The 14,538-nt window shown below is 42.1% G+C and overlaps 1 protein-coding gene across 3 annotated transcripts in view; it reads left to right on the forward strand.

Moving 5' to 3' along the window:
- The window catches only part of DPP6 (dipeptidyl peptidase like 6), a 571,473-nt gene that overhangs the window by 245,613 nt on the left and 311,322 nt on the right, over nucleotides 1-14,538 (forward strand). The gene's annotated exons all lie outside the window — the stretch shown is intronic.

Genomic DNA, 14,538 nt, shown 5'->3' on the forward strand with positions numbered 1-14,538 from the left:
GGCATATATCACCGACAGTTAAATGTTCCAAAGTATTTTGCAACTACCCAGTTCTGCTGGTGAAGTGTCTGGTAGCTAAAGACTCCTGAAAGTATGGCCAACTCGGCTAATTAAGGACAGAAAGACAAACTTATTGGAAAAAACAGGAAAATGAATTATAGGGTCAAAACTGGCAGCAACAATAGGCAATCAATCGTTCTGTACTCATTTGAGTACATTTGCTAAAAATAAAATAAAATAAAAAAAATCTTGCAGTCGTTACAAAGAAGATTACAGATTACAATATTTATTGGGCATGCTGGGCTGTTGTGAGGACTGAAGGTTATAATATTTAACTTACGTACTGAGCTGTCTCGAGACCTTATTAGTAATGTTTGTTAGTGATGCAGAGATATTTGGTTAACACTTGCACCAAGCTTGGAAGGAACGCTGTGACACGTTTTGTTTAGTAATAAAACAGTAAAGCAATCGTCATGGAAACATGAAAATTGGTTTAAAAGTATACAATGGGTACTTCAAAGCCACCGAGTCTCTCGTGTAAACCTTTATTTAGAAAATGTTTAGAGCACACATTATTTACTCAATAGTATACCCCGTTGTGATCCATCATATGTGTTAAGTATTTAAGCTCCTTTTTTAAAAATGGATTTTTGACCCAATAGACTGTGATGGCTATAAAACCTTACTATGGTCTTCCATGCCAAGTATTCGAAGGGATGTTTGGAGTAAAAATGCCTTTTTAAAAAATCCCTATAATCTGCTCTTGAAAATGCTTATGGTGGTGGGCTGAAGCAATTTGTTCTCTTCAGGAACAGCTCCTGGAACTGTCAACGATTCCTTCAGAAAGCTGTACTTTCCTGCTTCATAATTTGTGTATTTTAGGCTGTAAATTGATATAAAAGCACTGAAAAAAAAAATATATATATGATATATATAAATATATATATAAATATATATATTATAAAAGCAATTTCTCTGTCTCGCTCCTTCTTAAACATGTGTCTTGATAAATATTATTTTAGGTGGCTTGCGTTAGGATGCACAGGGACTGAGATGTAAAAAGACTATCTTATTTAAGCACTTTTGAAATGCATTATAATTGTAAAGAATTATAGTCTGGCACCCCAGCGCCAAAAGCAACAACGCTGAAATGGTTAAACCTGTTAACAGATGTATATCCCGTCCTGTAATCCTGACTTTTCAATGAAAAGGCTTTCACCCTCCCTCAAGTGGCAGTGACCCGCAGCGTCATGGCTGAGGCAGAGGGTGTGAGTGCAGGTTCCAGCTAGTGGGGCCTCGTGTATTCTGGTTGCTCTGCATAGCACATCCGTCAGGCTGTGTGCAGGGCAGACGCGTCTGGGTCCTGTTGTGTCATAGCAATCTGCAGGGGCTCTGCCTGAGAAAGCATGTGTGCATCATAAAAGCTAATGGCATGAGATTTGAATGAGTGAAGATGGATTTAGGAAAGGAGCACGCACCTCAGGAAATTTCTTGATGGCTTCTTTTCTGCCTCTCCCTCTAGCAGCTTTTAACAGGAGACTAATGGGTGCAAAAGTCCATCAATTAACACGCCTCCGCCCCTTCCATTTTCAAGGTTGTCTCTCTCATCCTCTGCAGCAGGCACTAATGGGTGAAGGATGATTGGGAGAAGAGTGGGGAAGAGGGAGGAGGCATCTAAAAGTCTTCAGGTGACCCTCAGCCCAGGAAGGCAGGCAGGCAGAGAAGGGCTTGGGCAGCCTCTGGCCCCTGGCTGAGGACCTCCTCCCTCCCTGCAGCAGAGAATGAGCCTGCAGCACCCATGGGTGCCTGCCCGGGCGGAGCTGGAGCAGCCATCCTGCAGCGTGAGCAACGGGGACCTGCCCGATGCTGATCCGGTTAGTGCTGGCAGGTAGGAATGGGGGGCTGAGAGGCACAAGGGTGACAGAGACCCCCCCAGATCTAAGGTACAGGGGTGGGAGGTGGGTTGGGGGAACTGCTTACTGTGTTGGCACAGGGCAACAGAGGGGTCAGGATTTCTGGTTTTGTGGTCATCCCCTTTGATGGCTTTGCCATCAGCTGGTGGAGGAGAGGAGGAGGAAGGAGGGGTTTGGGTGTAGCAGTCACATCACCACTGCTTTTGCTGGGACCAGCTCCTGTCCTGCAGTGCTTGGGTAAGGAGCAACAGTGACTTATGTGGCCTGTAGTCTCCATCTTTGTGGAAAGATTCGGCCATGTCCCCCTCAAGTCCCCTGCTTTCAAGGACTTCTTCCCGTGGCTGAGTCAGGAGGCTCTGCTGTTCTCCCCTCCAGGCGGGTTGTTTGTGCACTGGCCCTGGACTCAGCCATGCTGAAAGGGCTCGCTTGGAAAGTGCTCAGATTAAACATCAACCAATTGCATGTAAACGTGAATCAATCACTTACTACTTTCTGTTTATGAAACTGAAAAATTCTAAATCTTCATCTTGGGAGGCCGCTTGGCACTGCTGCTCTGTGTGTGATGCATTTTGCTGCTGAGGGTGGCTGAAAACAAACTGCATTGGTTTTAAAATAATAATGGAAGACATTTTAATGTACTCTTGTGCATGGTAATTGGTGTTCCAGAGGTCTTCTCTGCAAAGATAGTTTTGCCTGAACTAGTCTTAGTTGTTCAGGGCCTGTCTCTGTGCATGTGAAACTAGTGGAAGAAACTATAAATCAATAGAAATGTAGATTACAGATATTGGTGTGTATTGTTCCTTTTTATAACTCCTATAATTACACTTGCCTATTAGTATCTGCTGTATTGGTTCAAAATGAGAACTACTTAATTCACTGCTTACAAGTGGCGGATCTATGGCAGCTCATTCCCCAAGGTCAGGAAGGGACTCCCAAGTATGGTAAAGGTGTTAAATGTAAACTGGATTAGAGAATTTACACGTGCTTACAGATCTCAGTGACCAGGCTTTAAATTACTTGATTTAAATTTTTTAATGAATTTTGTAAAGCAATCTACAAATATATCCTATTACAACTTCAGATTAAAACATAGAATGAGTGGAATTACACATGCTGTTTTAAAATGCTGCTTCTGCTTTCCATTTGAATTTTCCAAACCTCTATGGCTAAAAAACAATATTGCAACTTAACACGTTGATCATGCAAAGCCTGATTCACGGAAGTGATTTCACTCGTGACAACAGTTATTTTAGTTTCTGTGGGGGCTGCCCATAAAACTAAACATACCTATAAATGTTTACTGCACCATCAGACAAATTTAATGAATTGCATTGTTAAAAAATGAAGTTAAGTGTTCATTATCCTGGCAACGTTGTGAGGTTTTTTATAGAGTCGGTTGTAATATAGCTAAGCTGTAGCGACACAGACCAGGAGCCTAAGGGTGATCTTCTGGTGGATCGTGTATTTATCTTCCTCACCTGTGGGATGCACGACCCAGGCAATAAACTGCCAAGGGGACCTCCCAACATTTTGGCTGTCTTAGCAAGGTCCCTTCATTTGGAGGTGATTTTGTCTGAAGAGGGGCTGCTTGTTTATTAACTTCTTCTCAGTTTGAGTTACAGTCACACCAGGGGTGACATCAGGATCCCTTTAGCACAGGGGCAGCATTTTAAATGAAATTTTACAGAAGAAATAATGCTCTCAGAATATCATGCTGCAGTTCAGGCACTTCAGCAATGTAAAATTAATACGGAAAATTCAGCAAGGAAATGAAAACGTGCATTTAAACTTTCTTTAAAGCGTTCATTTTCTTTGTAAATGACTTTTCGCTTGTGATCCTCATTTCACAATAGAACATGCTAAGAAGTTGACCACACATCTATTCGGAAGTCAGTCTTGCTGATGCTGTGATAATGGCTGTTTGTAATCACCGTTAGCAGTGACAGCATGCTGTACAAAATTTACTTTAGCATTTCTAGTCAGCATTTTCACTGTGAATGATGAGATCCGAGGTTTCTGGAGCAAAATCCTGGCCTGCTTGAAGTCATTGGCAGACCTCCATCAGCTTTGATAGGTCAAGAATCAGATGCTGAGGGTCTCTTCTGGGTGAATGCATCTAATTTAACAAGCCATGTGGCGTAGGGGCTTAGTTACATTGCTTGCACGGTTAGGTAGCCTCATATACTCTGCTCTTATTTTAAATGAGATGCAGCATGCTCTTAATTGATTTAATTTATTTTTAAATTATAAAGAGAGGGGAAAGGGGAAAGACAGCACTGGAATTCAGCTCTCCTATTCAGGGACAACACGAGCAGCTTCTCTGATTTTGCATTATTTTCTCCAGGGCAGAGGGACCTCTTACTGCCACAGCTCAGTCTGCTTTTGCTCTTTTCTGAAAGTGCCCACGTGGGCTGCATCAGCATGGGTTTAGCTTCTGTGGACTGAGCTGCTTGGCGCTAACAAAACAACAAAGGGGAGCCAGTGCTTGGCCTTTGATTCATTTAATATAGCCACAACGGTAGTCTTTGTAGAGTCTCGGGGTTTATTAAAATAAAGGGTCCATATACCACTATGGAATATAGAAGCTTGACTCCAGTCCTAATTTAAGTTCCTAAATAGGACCTAGCCTTTCCTGTCCCTTTCCAAGCAGGAAAAAGGGTGGAAGCTGTGAGCAGCTTTGTCTTCCCAAATGTGTTAATGGGAGAGAAGCTGAAATGTAATGTATTTACACTCAGCAAAAAATAGGGTTTTTTTATGCAAAACCCACGGTATTTTTTACTGTCCATATTTAAAGGACTGACAAAATGCTAACGTAAAATGAAAGCTCCCGTCTCACACAATTTTAGTACTACAGATCACTTCCTTGCTAGTCAAGTCAGGGGGTTTTGCCAACTGAAAACAGAGCACCAGTGGGTTGAATTGCTCTTGACTGGCAGTTGCATGGTGCTCTGGGGGGTTGTCCTGCTCAGCTCTGTGCTCTGGTCCCAGCACGAAGCCAGATCTTCTTTTGGACATGCTACTGCCCCATCGCCCAAAGTGCTGAGGGGTCCCTAGGTTCTAGCAGGACTGTGGGAGCCAGGCTGTGTTGTGACAGAGCTTGCCAGTACCACAGCCGGTGGCATTTGTTCTCTCTCCAATATAAAACATGGAGCACGGAGCAGTCCTTTCCCTTTTGCTGACATCTCTGTTGAGCAATGCCTTTCTTATAGAGGCTTTCTCCACACAGCTCCGTTACAGTTTGCTGCCTTCAAGTCGAGGGCAAGTGTTTGTTACCCAAGGGCTCATGCATCTTTGATACGAGGAATAGTTTACATTAAACAAGGAAGCGTGTGAGCCTGGCCCAAGCCAGCACCCAAGGAACATGGCTGGTTAATCTTGCACACGCCCTGTGCTAGACTGAATATTTGATCTGAAAATTTTATAGATTATACTGATGCAAACTAATGTGCTGAATTTAATGGCAAATTACACAGTCAGTGAAGGCCTACTAATAGTCACTTATTATTGTTTTTTGGCTTGTGGGTTTTTTTAAGACCCGTTGAGATTGTACTGTGACTCTTCTTGACCCTGTCTCCTTAGAGGGTAATGGTTACTTTTCCTCCTTTGCTCAGCAACAGCACTGGAGGGTGGGAAGGTGAAAGTATCCTTGAAATGTGGTGCAGAATATCTGGTAGATAATTGCTGCATTTAGAGAGGGTACAGAATTAATGCTGTGGTGTCCTTCTGGCAAAAAAAATCACACATATTAGAGAAACAGTGCTAATAGCTCAGAATGCCTCTGCAAATGCAGAAATTTGCATAATTACACAAATTTGGTGAGTGTAAAAGCCATGTAAAAGTAATGATTTCTGATGGCAGTAAACAAAATGGCAAGTCTTTCAGTTCATAAAGAATTTTTTTTATGCAAACTCTGGAGTTTACTGAACTTTTAAGGACTTGCTGCTTTTTCATTTAAGTGTTTTACTAGGTGCTCTGAGATGAGATGTTTTTTGCCTGTGGTTATCAGTTCATGTCTTCAGGCAGGATGACTGGCTTTTGCCCACACCTCGTATCATATTTTGAAAATCAGATGGAGGATTGGTCAGGAAGGCAGTTACCTCCTTCCTCTCCAGTAAGTTTTGGACAGATTTACCAAAGGTTAATAAAAAGAAATTTTTTTCTTTCCATCTCGCTACCAGAGCAACTCCCATATCCCTTTTGTCCTTGATTCAGACGTATCTTTGTTGTATTTATGGCAGTTTTTCTCCCATTATGATTTCCTTTTGTTACTATTGGCTTCCAAATAACTCATGTATGAGGTAAGGCGGGAAAGTATTTCTGTGTGTTGACTCTTTTCTCCTCTAATACCTAGAGGTAGGGGAAGAAGGACGTCTTTTGCACCTTTCTGAGGTCAATCTTAATTTTGTCATTCTTGCTCATTGCTGAGAAGGAAACACCCTTTCCATTTTCTGCACAAAGGGAAGGACAACATCTGGAGCCGAGCGATGCCAGCAGGCACCCTTGTGTTGGTAGAAAGCCCAAGAGAGGGTATTTAACTGAGAGGGTGGATGGAAACCTGGTAGGGTACATCTGAGAGCATGTAGCTGAATTCTGTCAGCCTCAGAGACTAAGAAGGGGAAAAATAAGGTCTTTCTTAATATGTTCACTGTTAACAAAACCAGCTTTCCCAGATGGTTGATGCTATTGAAAGCTCTGTCATTCGAAGTACCCATTTGTTTTGAACATCTCTGTTGTGTTAATGCGTTAGTGTAGCTGAGCTGCATTAAGTGCAATAAAGCTGCGTCCCACAGATGTTCTCGGAGAATAAAGGTGCAGTGACTCAGAGGAGGGTATGTGATTTACCCCAAGATGGTATTCACATCTAGACTTTGGACTTGTACAAAGCTGAGCCCTTGCAAGCAGGGAGGCCTTAGAGTTGACTAGTTGCCTTGGCTGGCCCTTTGGGAATACGGTGATATTGCTAGTTGGGAAGTCAATAGTAGGACAGAATTAATGATTGTTTGTTTTGAGGCTGAGATCTGATCTGTACGGAGTATGGAAAGGATTTTGAGTGAGCATTTATTGCCATTCCTTCTCCTGTCCAGTTGTTGCTCCCCATAAAGCTTGGAGGAAGCACTTTCTAGACAACATGAATGAAACAGACTTATGGCTGCTTCCTGAATTTCACTGCTTTTATTGCTTCTATGGAAGTTCCTGAGAACTAAATATCTCTCAAATAGTAACTTGATTGACAATGAGTAGACGGGATATTACTCTCCTCAACATCTGCTACAGTTTCAGGCTATGTATAGCAATTGATAGGGTAAAAAGTCCTCTTGCAGAAGGACACATCATCCCAGTCTGTCTTTCAGGAAAGTGCAATTCCTCCTGGAGCATATCGAGACTGATAGAGAGCTGCAACTAAAAGCCCCACTAGGGTGGACTGAAGTTTTTTGGCACTCCATTCTTTATAGAGGTACTGCAAAGAGCTGTGACACAGAGACCTTCCAGCTCTCAGCTTCAGTCATGTTCCCTGTCAGCTCTGCCGGAAGCATTTGTTTGCTCAGAAAATGAAGCAGTAAAGGCATATATATCTTAGAATGAATTCACCTTATTTTAAAAGCAATAAAATAATAAGGTGGAGCTGATCTTTTTTGAAAGACATGTGGATGTCTCACCACAAATCTTAGGATTTGTAGTGACTCATAAATTCCTTATGGATTCTTCTTCAACAACTTTTTGCCTTTTAAATGTGAACTAGTTTTTGTTGGTTTATGACTAATTGGTTTAGCCATCTTGATAATACGAAAACTGTAGATAATAAGTGTGGCAAAGGCCTTTACTTTCCCAGTCCTTCACCGTGAGGTTTGACGATTTCCTCAGAACTTGCATCTCAGGTATGCATGCACGTTAATTTTGACCATTGCAGATCACGGACTTGATTTTGCATTGGGGTTGTGTATAAGGGATCTATCAAGCACAGCCGTGATGCTCTCCAGGTTCAAAGTCTGTGCAGATTGCTCTAGCTGTCCTATGCATGTTGCTCCTCTGGCTGACAACCTAAATTAGATCCTGGTATCTGAATACTGGGTACAACTCTGGCAGAGCTATGCCCTGCTGACAGAGTACCCAAAAAGCAGGGATCACAGTCCTTTTGGCAAGACTCAGCCCACTGCTTAGGCCAGCTCTTAGCGTCTGTGGTAAATCCTCTTCCTGTACTCATTTCTCCCCTCTACTTCTAATCACGCCTCTGTATAAACTGATAGAATTTTCAATGGGTTTGCTTATAAGCACTCTAAACCCACTGGTCTGTTCCAAGGGCCACGTCTGCATAGCCAGTCAGATCTTGTGGAGGCTTTGCAGGGAGAGCGAGCTCTATGTAATTCATTAGTAAAAAACTCTCAGGCTCTTTCCTTCACCACGGGGACTGCTCCTGGCTGTGAGTCTGCTCCTCCTTCCTCATCACCGAGTGCTCGGGGACCCACGGGAGTCCCCTGAGGAGCTCGCTGCTTGCTGTGGGGTGCAGCAGCGCTGGGTGCAGGGCGCTCTGCCTCGCAGGGGATAGCACACCTCCCTCGTGGCTGTGTTACTGCCGGTACCCTTCCGATATCTGTAAACTGTACCGATTTGCCTTCCTCGTCCTCTCTTCACCTGGTTTCTTGTCTGCCTGTTGTACATCAGGACAATGTAAAGAGGACTCTACCTCCTGGTTTGTGATAAAAGTGTTTCTAAGAATATCTTGGAGATAACCCCTTGGCCTCTTCCCACCATATTAAATCCAGAAAATACATTTGCCTTACCCCTGTTTGTTTTGCTTTCTGCTATGAATTTGTCTCCTTCAGCACTCTTTCATAGGATTACACCTGTAGCGAGAGGAAATGATCGAAGGATTGCAACAATTAGTGTACGAAAGAACATTAAAATACGTGTAAAATGCTTTGATTTAATGACAAGTAATGTAGAGGTGAGTTGTTTACGACTGTCTACAGATTTATGAAAGATGTAAACATGAGGAAAACGAGAAAATATTTGTCATAACAATTTGGAATTTAATTTACATTTAAGGAATGAAATTTTAAATGGAATAACATATGCTGAATATAAAGCAAAGCTTCCTGCCTGTAACATCTCTTCAGCTATGAAATAGTTCCCAGGGGATGCAGCTAAATCCCTTTGCCATTATATGAAAATTTTCAACTTGACCTAGAGGAAACACTAAAATATTGATTTAGGAGAACAGTCTTGCATCAGTAAAGAGGTAGTCTGAATGATCTAATGGTTGGGGTTGTTTTCTATCACTGATTCCCAGGATACAATGGTCTTTCAATTTAGCAAGATCTGCAGAGAGTAAACAATTTCAGAGATGTAGTTTCTAGGTTTTGTGCTATGCAGTGAGGATAAACAGCAACTGCTGACATGAATTCCAGCCTTCGTGAGGCTATGATGGTATCACATCTAATTGCTTTGCAGACTATATTATATTTTAGATTGATACTGCTTAGGGAAAAAAAAAAGTTTCTTATTTCCTTTTTGCATCAGCAGTGCTTTAATTGAGAAGTGCTAAGTTTGTTCTAGCAGAAACGGTGTTGGTGTGGTGTGGTTGATATGGGTCCAGAGAAAACAATGTTAGACTACCTGTAGCAGGATTTATTCCTCAGCTCTTCCACAATATCTAGAAATTTCACAGGATAACACAAGCAGTAATTAATTCTTGAGCAGCCCTCTGAGGCGAGCAAGCATCAGTATCCTCATTTTACAGGCTAGGCTCCTCGGAAAGACATTAAATCTCTCTCAGACTTAGAGGCATGATGTGAATATCCACTGCTGTATGCACTGGAGTTACTCAGCACCTTTCAAAACCAGCTTGCTTGTGAGTGTCTAGAAATGGGCTTAGATCCTAGCATTAGTCTTCTATATTAGAAAACTGTATCTTTTCACACCAGCACAAAGGAACTGATGGTAAAGCCAGCATTATAATGTCTTTATGTTACAAAGTACTAGCTTTTTCCTCTATTCCAACTTTTATGCCTGTTCGCTTTTAAACAGGCATCCTGCATTCCAGCGCTAGTGGTTTCTTCAAAGGTTTTTCGACAGCATCTGCCTGTCTTGCAGCCCAAGTGAAGCTCTCCTGGCAGAGTATGTACTGGGCAGATGAGGGAGATGGACCCAACCTGCAGGTCCATAGGCTGTGATGTTTCCCCAGGCTTGCACGGGTCAAAGCCCTGCCACCCTCCTTGGCCTGACCATTATCTGCACCAGTGCAGACCTCCTGCAACCCCATTGCACAGCTGGGAGCTGGCATGGCATGGCAGCTCCTCAAAACTTAAGTGTGTCGCACCTCAGAGGTCTGGCACTGAGAGCAGTCTTGGGTAGCATTTCACCTGATGTGGAGATGTCCCATAATGCAAGAGAAGTAATACCTGTGCAAGGCTTTCAGAACCTAATTGTTTTGCATTATCAAAGTACATATACCATTCAAGATTACACACTAGTATGCAGTTTTCTTTGTGGACTCCAGATTGAGTTGGAAAACATGATATTCAAAGGAAGAAAAAGCTGGAGACAGACTGTTTACAAGGGCATGTAGTAATAGGACAAAAGGGAATGGCTTTAAACTGGAAGAGGGCAGGTTTAGATTAGATATAAGGAAGAAATTCTTTGCTGTGAGGGTGGTGAGACACTGCCCAGAGCAGCTGTGGGTGCCCCATCCCTGGCAGTGCCCAAGGCCAGGCTGGACGGGGCTGGGAGCCACCGGGGCTGGTGGCAGGTGTCCCTGCCCATGGCAGGAGGGTGGGAACTAGATGGTCTTTAAGGTCCCATTGAACCAAAAACATTACATGAATCTGTGATTTTTTAAGAGCATTTTCCAAAGAAATTGGGTGCTTGCAGTACTAACAATTTTGCTTTGGGTTTTACATACTTAGGAGAAGGTGATACAGAGATGATGTGACAGATTTATGTATTACAGTCACACAGAACATATGAATGTGTGCTATGTGGACGAGAATTGATAAAGAAAAGAAATGTAAAAAAGAAGATAATTTTTTTAAAATCAAGCCAGAAAACAAAAACCAGTAGTAACCGGGAGATAACCTAATCGGGGAGAAAATCTTCCCTGACTTACCTCAGTTCAGAGGTATACATTAAGATTCAGGAGAGGTTTGGGGCCATCTGCTAATGTAAAGCAGGTATAGTGCCAAGGAACACCATTTTGGTATGAAACCAATCTGCCTTTTATTATCCTATAAGTTGTATAACGTTTGCTTAATTTCTCTAAGGCAACTAAATATGATATTACAAAATTATCTTAATACAAGCATAGTAAACAAATATCCATACTGCTATTTATGAAGTTGTTTTACTCTCTGTAAGGTAATGAATATATTTGTTCACTGATTTGGAACCCAGCTGACTTTCTAACTTATGCCTATAGAAAGCTCCAGGCCACTTTTGAATATATTTTAATTCTAATGTTTTCTCAAAATCTTTATTTTCTATTTGCGTAACTAAAAAGAGCAGATGAAGCCTACAGTTACTACTTGTCTATGCTAGGCTCCTTCATGTATTGTTACATTATTATTAATATCTTATTATTGTTCTTTGTTTTATCTGTTGCCAAGTAGTACATATAGGACTGCAGAAAGAGTTAAGATTAGGTGACAGGACTGCACTAAGCTCAGTCTTTCTGCCATTCTTCAGCATTACTTGGGATTTAGGTCAGTCATCTAAGGATTCATCTCCTAACTAGCAGATATGTTTTCTTTGAATCATTAAGTCTCACAGGTCTCTTCCCACATTTCTGAAGTGGTTCATGAGAGGGTCTTTCATTTATAAGCTCCTGGCATGCTCAGATAACTTTCTTACATGGTTTGACACAGTATCAAAGTCCATTATTTACTTACCAACCGTAATCCCTCCTCTGGCTTCCCTGTGGTGGAACAGAGCTGAAGCACCAGCCTGTCTGGGACTCAGCCGAACCCTAGCTGAGGGAGGCTTCATGCAAAAGAGCTTTTCATAAATGACAAAATCCCCTCATTTGCAAGCCCAGTGCTGGAGGCAAGAATTCCTCTTATCCTCACAAACTCAATACAGGGGAGAGAAGTAGAAAAAAGGCAAACAAATTCCATGCCTAAAAACGAAATAGCACTTTGACATAGATATGTGGTTCTTGATATCAAATGTGATTCAAAGGATTTCAGAAGCAGATTTGCTATATCTTTGTATTCTGTTTGTACAGATAGATATATATTTACTTATATACACAGGCATGCAAACTATATATGCCATAGTCACATTATGCATGGCTGTGGATGCACATGTACAGTAGTCATTCTGAGGGAGAAGAGCTATATTGCTTCACCAAGAGGTGTTTAGAGAGAACTTTGAACACTGTAGTGGTAAAGCCATTCCAGCAGTACAAACTTAGGCAAGATGAACCTCTCTTAGCTGAAATGAACTCTGTGTAGGTTGAAAAACCTCTTTTTCAACACTGCCAAATCTTTGAAGTGGAAATCTGCCATTGTGAGGGAATGACTGAAGTGTGAAAATCACCTGCCCATGAGAAGCCTGTAAAAGATAGCCACCTGCACTGATTAGCGTGACTGTGTAATAGAAGCTCTTGCAATATGCTGCTCTGTCTTTATACCGTGTATTTTTCCAGCCCCAATGTCAGTGTACAGCTAATGCCGTATCACTGTGGAGTTGCCTGTCAAACGCAGTGTCTCAGGGCCACCCTGACAGTCTAATGGTCACGGGACACAGAACTGGGGCAGCCAGCTTTGCTGGTGAGCTGACAGGGTAAGAGGATAAAAAGCTTCATACCCCAGGGGTGCAAAGGAAAGTCCTGCAATGAGCAGAGATCGCATATCCAAGTGGTGCTGTTTGGGTTGCATCAGCATGGCAAAATTCATAGGAAACTTAACTGAGAAAATTAGAAGAAAACCTTGATAAAGGTTTCCTCTGTTTTTTATTTAAGAGAGATAAACACTCTTGTTCTGGTTTTGGAAAACTCCTGGCAGTAGAGTTCAGATCCTGGAACCCCTTTGGTCAAGGGACCAGCACCTTCCTATGCCCATTTCTATAGGTACAAGGCACTTGCAAGAGTCCCATTCCAAAGCACCAAGACTCTGCTTAAGACATAAGGCTGCATCCCCCAGGGATGTGCAAGCCCAGTCACATGGCTGGGGTTTGCCTTGGTCTTTATCAGCTGTTCTCTGTCGCAATCACAAACCAGGTTTCAGAAAAGTCTAATCAAGATGAAAGGATTGTGGCGGCTGCTTGGGTTCTGTGATGCCTGAGCAGACAACAAAATAACGCTTGGGTAAAGGTATTATTAAGCACTTGTGGTAGATATACATTTTTTTCTGCAGGGAGAAAATAACCCTCTTTTTTTATTATTTTTTTTGGGGGGACGGGGGAGTTCAGTACCCTCATGTTTCAACTGTTACCATAAAGCAACCACTGCATATAGATAAAATGGAAGGCACACTATTGATGGCTTTTCAGAGAGTTTGACAATTTGATTGGTTGAATGCCCTATAAATGGTGAGTTGTGAATGTCCTATAAATATTTTAGAACTCCAGCTTCAGCTACAGCCTCACTGCAATCCATACTGAGGCTTCATTTTCCTGACAGCTGCCTTTGGAGCTGCAATTCTGTCTGTTCCTGCTGTTACAAAACTTAATCGAGAAGAACAGGACATTGCTGGTTTGAGCTTACTCTCAATGTATTTGGTTTAAGCTTGTATTTCAATCATCACCACCTTCTTGCATAGTCTTTCTTAGACCATTTTCCCAGACCGATGGGTTATAGGTCCCTTTGCAAATCTCTACAATGTTGTCAGGGGTTAGTTACACCAAACATTTATTCTGAGGCTGCGGGGGGCGACTAACTGGAGCTTACAGCCCTCTGATAAAAATGATGCCTCTTCTACCTCCTTGCTTCTCTTGAGATATGTTTTGTATGGTGTCCTCCATGCGTCAAACCCAAGGCTTTGTGAAAAGTGGGTGAGAAGGACAATCCCCCGGACAAGGCATGACTGGAGAGCCAAGCCCAGTCCTTTCCTTAGTCACAGATACTTTGACAAGTATATGCTTTATCTTGCAAATAGATAACCCTTATTTTTTCAAAAAATAGTTATGATAACACTTCCATACTGCACAAACATGCTGGGAAGATAATATCCACCGAGGAGGGAGAAGTTCAGACACAGAAATTATTAGGATTGGATTTGTGCATAGATCAATGACAGTGAAACACCCTTGAATTATCTCTGCCTCAAAGCAAAATTTGGCTTGCCTAATGATCTCATTTTGTCTTGTTGGGTGACTAAAAGGTTATGATAATCTCAAGGGATCCTGTAATTCGTCCACTGAATGACTATGTGCAATAGGGCTACTTTTTCTGCACAAACATGAAGGAAATTAAGAGTTTCAGGGCTCAGCAGGTGGAGGAATTTCCGTAACAGTTCTGAGTACAAAAGGAATGCGGCATCTGCCCCGCTGTCATTTGTATGAGGGTCACTCATACAAACAGAGAGGTGTAAATTAAACCCCACCTATGTGTACCAAGTCAATCATAGTGGGGCTAACAGAAAATTATGCTGAATCCTAGAGGGTATGTTTTTTTAAAAGCCACTCCTTCCTA

Source organism: Falco punctatus (assembly GCF_963210335.1).
Source record: "Falco punctatus genome assembly, chromosome: 4".
NCBI lineage: Eukaryota > Metazoa > Chordata > Aves > Falconiformes > Falconidae > Falco > Falco punctatus.